The sequence below is a fragment of the Amblyraja radiata genome, chromosome 3 (genome assembly GCF_010909765.2).
Source record: "Amblyraja radiata isolate CabotCenter1 chromosome 3, sAmbRad1.1.pri, whole genome shotgun sequence".
Taxonomy (NCBI): domain Eukaryota; kingdom Metazoa; phylum Chordata; class Chondrichthyes; order Rajiformes; family Rajidae; genus Amblyraja; species Amblyraja radiata.
This window is the reverse complement of record NC_045958.1, coordinates 31,658,364-31,668,719: the sequence shown is the minus strand read 5'-3', so window position 1 is coordinate 31,668,719 and position 10,356 is coordinate 31,658,364. Positions and strand designations below refer to the sequence as shown.

Here is a 10,356-nt window from a genome sequence, read left to right as displayed (position 1 = left end):
GTACTATCAAGAATCTGCCAATCTCCACCTTGAAAATACACATTGCATTGGCCTCAACTGTCTGGCAATGAATTCACCACCTGGCTAAAAGATTCCTCCTTTCTGAGGTACATCCTTATTCTGGGGCTTTGGCCCAAAACTGCTCTCAATACTCCAAATGCTCTCTAACCAGTGCCATAAAGCTTCAGCATTACATCCCTGTACTCGAAATAAGTGCTAGCATTGCATTGGTCTTCCTTACTACCAAACTTGTAAATTAACTTTTTGGGAATCCTGCACCTCCCAAGTTCATAAGTGCTAGGAGCAGAATTAGGCCATTTGGCTCATCTGCCATTCAATCATGACTGGTCTATTTTTCCCTCTAAACCCCTATTCTCCCCATAACCCCTGACACCCATACTAATCAAGAATCTATCTGCCTTAGATATCCAATGACAGCCTTCTGCGGCAATTAATTCCACAGTTTCACCACCCTCTGACTTCCCCCATATCTCCTTCCTAAAGGAACATCCTTTAATTCTGAGGCTATGACCTCTGGTCATAGACTCTCCCACAAGTGGAAACATCCTCCCCACATCCACTATCCAGTCCCTTTGCACCTCCAATTTCTGAATTCTCCCCATTTAGAAAATAGTCCAAGTCTTTTCCAACTACCAAATTGCATGACTCTACACCATCTCTTTTGTACAGGTCACCCCTACCCCAGAAGAGATCTCAGTGGTCTATAAATCTAAATCCCTGCTCCCTGCACCAGCCCCCCATCTACACATTGCTATGCTGCATTCCATTTGCCCATTCTCCCAACCTGTCCAAGTCCTTCTGCAGAGTTAATGTTCTCTGTGCTACCTGCCCATCCACCTATCTTTGTATCATCTGCAAACTTGTCCACAAATCCTTCAATTCCATGGACTTTCATAGTCTTTAGCAGCCTATCATGTGGCACCTTATCAAAGGCCTGAAAATCCAGGTAGATGACATCCACTGACTCGCCTTTGTCTATCCTGCTCTTTACTTCCTCAAACAATTCTGACAGGTTTGTCAGGCAAGATATCATTCATAAAGCCATGCTGACTTTGGCCTATTATCATGTGCTACAGTGTCCTCAATAATGTGTGGGACAAAGACCCATTTATTTATTTGCCTCTACTCCACAATTTGAGATCTGTAATCGAAAAATCACATGTGGTTAAAGTGCACATTGTCAGATGATATTAAAGGCCATTTTAATACATTTTGGTTTTGCCATGTAGCAATTACAGCCATGTTTATACGTAGTCCCCCCCCCCCCCCATTTGCAGGGCACCATAATGTTTGGGACATGGCTTCACGGGTGTTTGTAATTGCTCAGGTGTGTTTAATTGCCTCCTTACTGCAGGTATAAGAGAACTCTCAGCACCTAGTCGTTCCTCCAATCTTTCCATCACATTTGGAAACTATTATTGCTGTTTATCAATATGAGGACCAAAGTTGTGCCAATGAAAGTCAAAGAAGCCACTATGAGACTGAGAAACAAGAATGCAACTGCGAGACATCAACAAAACCTTGGGATTACCAAAATCAACTGTTTAGAACATTGTTAAGAAGAAAGAGTATTGGTGACCTTACTAATCTCAAAGTGACTGGCAGACCAAAGAAGACCTTCATAGCTGATGACAGAAGAATTATCTCCATCTCCATAATAAAGAAAAATCCCCAAACACCCAAACACCTGGCAGACAGATCAGAAACACTCTTTGGGAATTGGTGTTGATTTATCTATGACCACTGTCTGCAGAAGACTTCATGAACATAAATACAGAGGCAACACTGCAGGAATGCAAACCACTGGTTAGCTGCAAAAATAGGATGGCCAGGTTAGTTTGCCAAGTACTTTAAAGAGCAACAACAGTTCTGGAAAAAGGTTTTGTGGACAGATGAGATGAAGATTAACTTGTATCAGAGTGATGGCAAGAGCAAAGTATGGAGGAGAGAAGGAACTGCCCAAGATCCAAAGCGTACCACCTCCTCTGTGAAACACAGGGGGGGGTGTTATGGCCTGGGCATGTATGGACGCGGAAGGTACTGGCTCACTTATCTTCATTGATGATACAACTGCTGATGGTAGTAGCATAATGAATTCTGAAGTGTATAGACACATCCTCTCTGCTCACGTTCAAACAAATTCCTCAAAACTCATTGGCTGGTAGTTCATTCTACAGCAAGACAATGATCCCAAGCTAAAGCAACAAAGGAGTTTTTAATGCTAAAAAATGATCCATTCTTGAGTGACCAAGTCAATCACCCGATCTGAACCCAATTTAACATGCCTTTTATAAGCTGACACGAAAACTGAAGGGTACAAGCCCCCGAATCAAGCATAAGCTAAAGATGGCTGCAATACAGGCATGGCGGAGCATCACCAGGGAAAACACCCAGCAACTGGTGATGTCAATGAGTCGCACACTTCAAGCAGTCATTGCATGCAAAGGATACCGTATGCAACAAAATACTAAACATGATTACTTTCATTTACATGACATTGCTGTGTCCCAAATATTATGGTGCTCTGAAATGGTTGGGGGGGTGGGGGGGGAACAGAGACTATGTATAAATGCTGCTGTAATTTCTACATGGTGAAACCAAAATGTGTAAAAATGGCCTTTAAAATCTGACAATGTGCACTTTAAACTTTTTTCTATTACAAATGTCAAATTGTGGAGTACAGAGGCAAATAAATAAATGATGGGTCTTTGTTCCAAATATTATGGAGGGCACTAAGTAGTCAGAAACCTCATCCTTTATAATCTATCCACCTAACTCACAATTGTCCTGTGGTGTATCAAGTTTTGTTCAGATTTATGTTATATTTCACAGTTTTTTACATTTTCAACTTTAATTAGTTTAATAAGTAATAAGGTGGATGAGTTGAATGTGCAGATAGCTATTAATGACTATGATATAGTTGGGATCACGGAGACATGGCTCCAGGGTGACCAAGGCTGGGAGCTGAACATCCAGGGATATTCAATATTCAGAAGGGATAGACAGAAAGGAAAAGGAGGTGGGGTAGCATTGCTGGTTAGAGAGGAGATTAACGCAATAGAAAGGAAGGACATTAGCTTGGAGGATGTGGAATCGATATGGGTAGAGCTGCGAAACACTAAGGGGCAGAAAACGCTAGTGGGAGTTGTATACAGGCCTCCTAACAGTAGTAGTGGAGCTTGTGAGACCACACCTGGAGTATTGCGTACAGTTTTGGTCTCCTAATCTGAGGAAAGACATTCTTGCCACAGAGGGAGTACAGAGAAGGTTCACCAGACTGATTCCTGAGATGGCAGGACTTTCATATGAAGAAAGACTGGATAGACTCGGCTTGTACACGTTAGAATTTAGAAGATTGAGGGGGGATCTTATAGAAACTTACAAAATTCTTAAGGGGTTGGACAGGCTAGATGCAGGAAGATTATTCCCGATGTTGGGGAAGTCCAGAACTAGGGGTCACAGTTTAAGGATAAGAAGGAAGTCTTTTAGGACTGAGATGAGAAAATCATTTTTTACACAGAGTGGTGAATCTGTGGAATTCTCTGCCACAGAAGGTAGTTGAGGCCAGTTCATTGGCTATATTTAAGAGGGAGTTAGATGTGGCCCTTGTGGCTAAAGGGATCAGGGGGTATGGAGAGAAGGCAGGGATGGGATACTGAGTTGGATGATCAGCCATGATCATATCGAATGGTGGTGCAGGCTCGAAGGGCCGAATGGTCTACTCCTGCACCTATTTTCTATGTTTCTATGGGGATGGCATCAAACAGGAAATTAGAAATGCGTGCAACAATGGTAAAACAGTTATAATGGGTGACTTCAATCTACATATAGATTGGGTGAATCAAATTGGCAGGGGTGCTGAGGAAGAGGATTTCTTGGAATGTATGCGGGATAGATTTCTAAACCAACATGTAGAGGAACCAACGAGAGAGCAGGTAATTCTAGACTGTAGTGAGGAAGGGTTAGTTAGCAGTCTTGTTGTGCATGGCCCCTTGGGCAAGAGTGACCATAATATGGTTGAGTTCTTCATTGGGATGGAGAGTGACATAATTAATTCAGAAACAAGGGTTCTGAACTTAAAGAAAGGTAACTTTGAGGGTATGAGACGTGAATTGGCCAAGATAGACTGGCAATTGATTCATAAAGGGTTGACGGTGGATATGCAATTGAAGGCATTTAAAGACTGCATGGATGAACTACAACATTTGTTCATCCCAGTTTGGCAAAATAATAAATCAGGGAAGGTAGTGCATCCGTGGATAACAAGGGAAATTAGGCATAGTATCAAAACAAAAGCATACAAATTAGCCAGAAAAAGCAGCCTACCAGAGGACTGGGAGAAATTCAGTCCAGCAGAGGAGGACAAAGGGCTTAATTAGGAAAGGGAAAATAGATTATGAAAGAAAACTGGCAGGGAACATAAAAACTGACTGCAAAAGTTTTTATAGATATGTGAAGAGAAAAAGATTAGTTAAACAAAATGTAGGTCCCTTGCAGTCAGAAACGGGTGAATTGATCATGGGGAACAAAGACATGGCAGACCAATTGAATACATACTTTGGTTCTGTCTTCACTAAGGAAGAAATAAATAATCTGCTGGAAATAGCAGGGGACCGGGGGTCAAATGAGATGGAGGAACTGAGTGAAATCCAGGTTAGTCGGGAAGTGGTGTTGGGTAAATTGAATGGATTAAAGGCCGATAAATCCCCAGGGCCAGATAGGCTGCATCCCAGAATACTTAAGGAAGTAGCCCCAGAAATAGTGAATGCATTAGTGATAATTTTTCAAAACTCTTTAGATTCTGGAGTAGTTCCTGAGGATTGGATGGTAGCTAATGTAACACCACTTTTAAAAAAGGGAGGGAGAGAGAAAACGGGGAATTACAGACCAGTTAGTCTAACATCGGTAGTGGGGATACTGCTAGAGTCAGTTATTAAAGATGGGATAGCAGCACATTTGGAAAGTGGTGAAATCATTGGACAAAGTCAGCATGGATTTATGAAAGGTAATTCATGTCTGACGAATCTTATAGAATTTTTCGAGGATGTAACTAGTTGAGTGGATAAGGGAGAACCGGTGGATGTGTTATATCTGGACTTTCAGAAGGCTTTCGACAAGGTCCCGCATAAGAGATTAGTATACAAACTTAAAGCACACGGTATTGGGGGTTTAGTATTGATGTGGATAGAGAACTGGCTGGCAGACAGGAAGCAAAGTAGGAGTAAAAGGGTCCTTTTCACAATGGCAGGCAGTGACTAGTGGGGTACCGCAAGGCTCAGTGCTGGGACCCCAGCTATTTACAATATATATTAATGATTTGGACGAGGGAATTGAATGCAACATCTCCAAGTTTGCGGGTGACACGAAGCTGGGGGGCAGTGTTAGCTGTGAGGAGGATGCTAGAAGGCTGCAAGGTGACTTGGATAGGCTGGGTGAGTGGGCAAATGCATGTCAGATGCAGTATAATGTGGATAAATGTGAGGTTATCCACTTTGGTGGCAAAAACAGAAAAGTAGACTATTATGTGAATAGTGGCCGATTAGGAAAAGGGGAGATGCAACGAGACCTGGGTGTCATGGTACACCAGTCATTGAAAGTAGGCATGCAGGTGCAGCAGGCAGTGAAGAAAGCGAATTGTATGTTAGTATTCATAGCAAAAGGATTTGAGTATAGGAGCAGGGAGGTTCTGCTGCAGTTGTGCAGGGTCTTGGTGAGTCCACACCTGGAGTATTGCGTACAGTTTTGGTCTCCTAATCTGAGGAAAGATATTCTTGCGTAGAGGGAGTACAGAGAAGGTTCACCAGACTGATTCCTGGGATGGCAGGACTTTCATATGAAGAAAGACTGGATAGACTCGGCTTGTACTCACTAGAATTTAGAAGATTGAGGGGGGATCTTATAGAAACTTACAAAATTCTTAAGGTGTTGGACAGGCTAGATGCAGGAAGATTGTTCCCGATGTTGGGGAAGTCCAGAACAAGGGGTCACAGTTTAAGGATAAGGGGGAAATCTTTTAGGACCGAGATGGGAAAACATTTTTCACACAGAGAGTGGTGAATCTCTGGAATTCTCTGCCACAGAAGGTAGTTGAGGCCAGTTCATTGGCTATATTTAAGAGGGAGTTAGATGTGGCCCTTGTGGCTAAAGGGATCAGGGGGGTATGGAGATAAGGTAGGTACAGGATACTGAGTTGGATGATCAGCCATGATCATATTGAATGGCGGTGCAGGCTCGAAGGGCCGAATGGCCTACTCCTGCACCTAATTTCTATATTTAAAAAATCCCAATTTGAGAAAAATGTCTTCCCTGTGTAGCTATGACTTCACAATGGGATTGTAGCCATCCCAGATTACAATGTTGCAAGCCCAGAACACTGAGTCATGCCAGCCCTAGTAAGTGCAATTGCAAGCTACAATGTTGCAATTTAAAAAAAAATATTCCTGATTTTTTTTAATTTAATGAGGGAGGATGAATAAGGGGAAATGAGCTTCCCCTGCGCAGTTAGGGGCTACGGGTGAATGCTGGAACATTGTGTTGGGGGAACGGCTTACGTTGGGGGAAATGGAAGAGTGGTGGAATATTACTTTGGGGGGAACGGGTTGCGTTGGGGGACCAGGCATCCCGTGTGACAGGGACCTAACGGGTCACACTTGGTCGAGTGGACTATAAAATCTTGCCAACCATGCAAGGCTAGCTGGCCTAGAGTTCTCCATGTGATTAGCAGAAGGACAATATGATGATAAAAGCTAGTCAAAGGCAGACTTTTCAATTAGTTACCGGGGAAACAATACTTTCCACACTTCTGCTTCGCTCCCTTCTTGAACAGAGTAATATTAGCAATTTTCTAATGGTCTAGAACCACTTCTGACAAGTGATTCTTGAAAAATCACTACTAATACCGCTCCAACCTCGAATGACACCTCTTTCAGAACCCTGTGGTGCAGTCCCATCTAATCCATGAGACATCCACCTTCAGACCTTTCAGCTTCCCAAGCACCTTTTCCTTAGTAATAGCCACTCCACGAATTTCCACCCTTTGACTCGTGTATTTCAGGCACATTATTGGTGTCTTCCACTGTGAAGACTGGTGCAAACAATGTATTCCAATTCATCTACCATTTCTTTATTCCCCATTATCACTCCTCTAGGGTTTGGACACGCTAGAGGCAGGAAACATGTTCCCGATGTTGGGGGAGTCCAGAACCAGGGCCCACAGTTTAAGAATAAGGAGTAAGCCATTTAGAACGGAGACGAGGAAACACTTTTTCTCACAGAGAGTGGTGAGTATGTGGAATTCTCTGCCTCAGAGGGCGGTGGAGGCGGGTTCTCTGGATGCTTTCAAGAGAGAGCTAGAAAGGGCTCTTAAAAATAGCGGAGTCGGGGGATATGGGGAGAAGGCTGGAACAGGGTGCTGATTGGGGATGATCAGCCATGATCACATTGAATGGCGGTGCTGGCTCGAAGGGCCAAATGGCCTACTCCTGCGTCAATTGTCTATTGAATAATAGGAAGTGACCACACATCGACCTTTGCTGTAAAATCTGCCGGAAGATTCATTATTAAGTTAATAAATGATATAGTGCAGATGATACCGCAAAGTCAGTTTACAGATCTAAATCGGTACATAATACACATTATATCCCAACGTGAGTTTTGAAAACACGAAAAATCGCCAGAAATAGATATCATTTATAGAAAAAGACTGATTCAATTTCACAAGCTATATGGACCATCCTGGGAAATTTAACTCCAGGTAAAAAATAATGAAGTCATTAAAATTGGCAAAGTAGGGTTTAAATCGTTTTATCTAATGCTGTATTTTGTTCAATGCTTTATTTGTATTTGGGATCAGCCACAAATACGAAGTCAAAATTCAGAGAGCAATCGGCCACTATGTGGAATTAAAACTCATTGGGTTCTTTGCCGTTACTATACGTTGCAGTATAGTATTATTAACATTTCAAATTTATTACATGTGATACAACGAAACCATTACAGCACGTAAGTTCAATTAAACGCAAACCATCATCATAGAATGCAGGAATTCGCATTTATTTGTTCCAAACACAAGCCGCAAAGCAGGAAATTGTCTTTGAATTAAATATTCGAGTCTATACATAAAACACGACACGCAGTTTCATTCTGTACTACCCGGCGGTTTAACAACATCCAACATTTGATACATTGAGCATGAGATTTTCGGAAGGCACATCGTATATCTGGGCAGAGACAACGTTGTTCATGTGACACGACTATCAAGGTAGCTGCAGCAGGCTGGAAATAATTGTCCACAAAGCAATCATTACCTTGGGCCGGTTTGTTCTGCGGACCACTGACACTGGGAGGCGCGGTCTGCTTTGTGTCTGAGACGTCCCGGCGCCGGCCCGCCCCCGCCTCACGGTGATTGGACCGTGCGATCAGAGGGCGGTGCCAGGCACCCGCCCTGCTCGCTGCGACTGGCTGGGGTGGCCGTCAATCACCCGGGGAGGCGGGCTCTGCAGCTGGGACTTGGTTCTGGCGAGAATTAATTGTCCCCGGGAACTGCGCTCGCTCGCTGCCTCAACCGCTGCTTCATTTCTTCCTCTCTCCCTCCACGCCGCCCATGTAAAGTATTGATTTCATTTTTTCTTTTCGTTTCACTAATTTGCAAACGTACTATTTGCCAACCTTCCACATGGAGAGGGCGGATTTGCCGAGGCAGCCGAAGTGAAAGTGCAAGTGTGTCGGTGAGTTCTCCTTTCCTTGTGACATTTGTGGCGCTGAGAGATTGAACCGGAGTGCAGCTGCAGCGTTTATCGAAGCGTGGGCGGCGGCAACGACAGCAGTTTGGGGGTTAGGAAGCCCGAGACGTATTCACTTGTACGCTTGGAGGCTGGAAACTTGGCTGTCATGGTTTAAAAATAGATTGATGTGCATGTCACCGTGAAGGGGTAGCGAGCGGTGGGAGCGATCTTGAACTTCTTGCTGGGCTGCGGTCTTCCCGTGAACTTCACGAGCAGTGCTTTCACAAAGCGGCATTCTCCCGGCCCTTCAGACGGACACATTAAAAAGAAACCATATCTTGGGGTGTTTTCTCTTTTCTAAAACAGTGAAAATAAATCATCTCATAGTATTTTTATTTATTTTATAACACTGCAATTTGCATGTGTTCCCGTCAAACGTGTGTGAATCGGGTAGGATTGCTGCAAATGCAACAAATGGTTGGTTGGTTTATAGGTTATTTTCCCAACAATTCATGACACATATTTTAGTTTATTATCAAAAGGGTTTAAATGCACTCTCAACCATATTGACAGTTGCAGTTTTTATGATATTTACAAATAATTCGTGACAAATTGTTTAATCTATAATCTAAAGGGTTTAAACGCACACACGCCGCATTCATAATTGCTGATAAGGACGAAAATACCGAATTTAATCCCGAATTGTACTGGTCAATAATGAAGGCAATAAACCGAGAGTTCGGAAACGTTTCCAAGGGAAAAAACTGCGTATGTTAGTAGAAAAATTGAATAAAATCATAATGCTGTAGATACTCAACACGTCGGCCACGGTGGCGCAGACGTAGAGTTGCTGTCTTACAGCGAATGCAGCGCCGGAGACCCAGGTTCGATCCCGAGTACGGGTGTTGTCTGTACGCAGTTTCTCCCCGTGATCTCCCTGCGTTTCCGAGATCTTCGGTTCCTCGCACACTCCAAAGACGTACAGGTTTGTAGGTTAATTGGCTTGGCAACTGTAAAAATTGTCCTCTAAACTAAACGTCAGCCAGCATTGGCGGAGAGAGGTGCAACAAACGTTTTGAGTCGATGACTTTACAACGGAACATGAAACATCGGAACATGAATCCTGTTTCATTCACTCTCCCCACCGACGCTGCCTGACCTGCGGAGTGTTTTTTTTGTTTTGCAGCATCTGTAGTATTTTGTGTTTCAATTTGAAGAGTTGAGAAATAACATTTTCTGGGATGTCAGGACTTTCACATGAAGAAAGACTGGATAGACTCGGCTTGTACTCGCTAGAATTTAGAAGATTGAGGGGGGAATCTTATAGAAACTTACAAAATTCTTAAGGGGTTGGACAGGCTAGATGCAGGAAGATTGTTCCCGATGTTGGGGAAGTCCAGACCAAGGGGTCATAGTTTAAGGATAAAGGGGAAATCTTTTAGGACTGAGAGGAAAAAAACATTTTTTACACAGAGAGTGATGAATCTTTGGAATTCCCTGCCACAGAATGTAGTTGAGGCCAGTTAATTGGCTATATTTAAGAGGGAGTTAGATGTGGCCGTTGTGGATAAAGGGATAATATGGAGAGAAGGCAGGTACAGGATACTGAGTT

General features: G+C 43.2%; 1 protein-coding gene across 1 annotated transcript in view; it reads left to right on the top strand.

Moving 5' to 3' along the window:
- The first annotated feature begins 8,534 nt into the window (after positions 1-8,534).
- marchf3 (membrane associated ring-CH-type finger 3) overlaps positions 8,535-10,356 on the top strand; it is a 69,128-nt gene continuing 67,306 nt past the window's right edge. Inside the window, exon 1 of the mRNA XM_033017546.1 lies at positions 8,535-8,747. The gene's annotated coding sequence lies outside the window, so the exon portion shown is untranslated. The remainder of the gene's footprint in view (positions 8,748-10,356) is intronic.